Genomic DNA, 2668 nt, shown 5'->3' on the forward strand with positions numbered 1-2668 from the left:
GCACGATGTGTTTCGTTCTAATAAGTGTAAATCGCATTATCCGGACTCGTGTATGAGGTGCACTGCGCTAATAGGCACATATATACCATACCGAAAACATTGGCCTTGCTTCGGCGTTCGGTCCCTGTGGCTTGATCCGTTTTTCTAAGATTGCTGTAAGTGTTTCAGTTTAACGGGCATTGTTGGCTCTTTGTGTTATCTATTTGGAAATATCAAGTCAAGCTTCACAACTGGAAATAATTTGGTAAGTACAAGAAGTGCAATAATAAGGAGAGTGTATGCGTCTTTCGGGTCTACGTGCGATGGACCGTAAGTTATCAGATATTTGAAGAAAAAAAATTATCAAAGTTATGGTATGTACGCAGGTAGGCACACCAACAGAGAGTTCGAGACACAACTGTGAAGAACTGGGATACTTCTTTTGGTTACTCGTGATTTGGTCATTATGTTGCCTTTTAGTACATATAAATCGTCTGCTGTCGGCATGTTAGAAGTTACATTACTGCTTTTTCCGAAATTATAATATTGTTAGATGGTAACTGCTTGAAGATGACTTGCAATCATGTGAGCAATGTGAGTAGCAATGGTCTAAACGACGAAATGAATAATGTTAATTGCCTTACTATTTTGGTGTTAAGGTATCATTTTGGGTCATATGATTTCAAAATTGGGCAATTCTGCTAACGCGAACTGGTTATGCCCGTTTCGTACTGCGCTTTTAACGCTCGCGGTGGATAGTTTTCTCTTCTAAAAGAGGTGAAGTACTTGAAAAATGCTTCTTGTCCTTCGTTGAGCAGAACTCGTACCGGTGTATTTATGCAGTTAATCACATTTTTTTAGATCTACCTTTTGTTTTGGCCGGGCGGGTTTCATCAACGAATATTTTTTAGCTTTGTCGTTGAAGACCGCTATGCGTGCGCGCCATTTATGTAGCCTGCCAACCTTGTTTCGGCGTAGCGAAGCACGGAGTAATGATTGCGCGTGTGGTTGGTGTAGATAAGGCAATGTATAAATTTAGCTCAGTGTGATACACTGAGAAAAGTATTGTATCAGACTAAACGCCGAGTGATGTAGATGTAGTGATGCTAACTTTGTGATGAGGAAATGATTCCTCTGCCTCTGCTGCGTTGGCTTCCGAGCCTCGATCACGCGGCAGCTCGACGTCCCAGGTGGTGTAGTTTTGCACATCACTTTGTGGAGTAGGTGAGCAGAGAAAGGTCATATCCCAAACAAATGGTGCAAGCCACGTCTCCATGATTTTGACCAGGTTTTTTTTCTTAAAGTTGGGGGCATCTTATCTAACTTAATTGGGAACTACGCACTTGTTCCCCAATTAAGTATCTGTAGGTCAGTAAAAGCCTAGGTGGGGATCACATTCCCCCAGAAGCTTTACTCTGGGTGAGATAGGTTGTACCTTGGGTGGAATGTGGCTGCACTTACTGCCATGCCCCAGATGCTCCCATTTATGTTGTAGCTTGCATGACATTTCAATCATAAGCTTGGCATTGTGTACTCCAGGGAATGGTGCAACAGGTGCACAACATTTTTACCATCAGCTTCTATCAGCCTTTATTGGGACTGACACATTTACAATAGAGTTATCAATATCAGCAACTTTCTACCAGCTTCATAGCTAAAAAAAATACAGTAGGTTTGAGCATGGAATTAGGAAGGAAGCACTCGGAAGCGCTCAATATGAGTATAAGTTTATAAGTATGATATGAGTATAGCATCATGAGTACAAAATATTTCATTTTACCCAGTCACAATCCTGGAGTACAAAATCTGGTACGCACTATACCAGGAAACTTTTTCCAACACTGGCAATACACAATCGCTTGATGAGTGTAGGCTGGAAGGTATGGTTGGATATCAATGCCAATGACTAATAAGTTTCTTGTTTACTTTTGAACAGAAGGGGCAGCAATGAATGAAAATCAGAAGCCAGATGAGAAGAAGCCAGTAAAAAATGCAGTTGATTTACAGAAACTCAGGCTTGACAAGCTTTTCAAGAACATTGTGAGTATATAACACAATTAGTCTCTGGTTTGGCCTGTAATAATTATATGTTTTTGGGGGAAAGCCATGTGTTATATGTCTTAGCATTATTTTGATATTGGTACCATCATCTGTAATGTATCCCTTGGAACTCACAAAACATGGAAGATAACCAGTGTCAGAATGAACTCAGACAAGAAATGTTTGCTTTCCATGAGTGGGCTCTGCAAATAAAATGCATTAATTCAAATGGATCATGTCATGGTGGATAGTTTAGCATATCTTAGGTGTCACACATTCTCTTAGGACAATTGTTAGGTGATCTTGATGTCCAGGACCGGCCAGTGCATCTGCCAGAGGCGTCCAAGTCGCGCACTTTCTCGGCGGCGCCCGAGTTTGTGCGCAACGTGATGGGCTCGAGCGCTGGCGCCGGCAGCGGCGAGTTCCACGTGTACCGGCATATCCGGCGGCGAGAGAACGCCCGCCAGAAGTTCATCGCCGAGGAGGCCGACAAGGTCAGCCATCTGATGTGGTCTCCTGATGGGCTGCTCTCTGGGCTGATGGGCCTTGTGGTCTCCTGGGCTGCTCGTAATTGCGCTGCTTCTGTGCTTTTTAATGTGCAGCGATTCTGTGGAACCTCTGGTGAATGTATCTCCCGCAAACAAAACTG

At 43.0% G+C, this 2668-nt stretch overlaps 1 long non-coding RNA gene across 2 annotated transcripts; it reads left to right on the top strand.

Moving 5' to 3' along the window:
• Positions 1-702: 702 nt before the first annotated feature.
• On the top strand, positions 703-2508 carry LOC119091175 (uncharacterized). 2 transcript variants are annotated; one of them, XR_005093366.1, is made up of 3 exons: positions 703-756; positions 1916-2019; positions 2334-2508. It is a non-coding gene; the product is annotated as an uncharacterized LOC119091175 (long non-coding RNA). The 2 variants fall into 2 exon arrangements; XR_005093365.1 differs by lacking the exon at positions 703-756 and adding an exon at positions 1098-1203.
• The last annotated feature ends 160 nt before the right edge of the window (positions 2509-2668 follow it).

This window comes from Pollicipes pollicipes, unplaced genomic scaffold, assembly GCF_011947565.3.
Source record: "Pollicipes pollicipes isolate AB1234 unplaced genomic scaffold, Ppol_2.1 Scaffold_3340;HRSCAF=3923_pilon_pilon_pilon, whole genome shotgun sequence".
NCBI classification, from domain to species: Eukaryota; Metazoa; Arthropoda; class Thecostraca; order Pollicipedomorpha; family Pollicipedidae; genus Pollicipes; species Pollicipes pollicipes.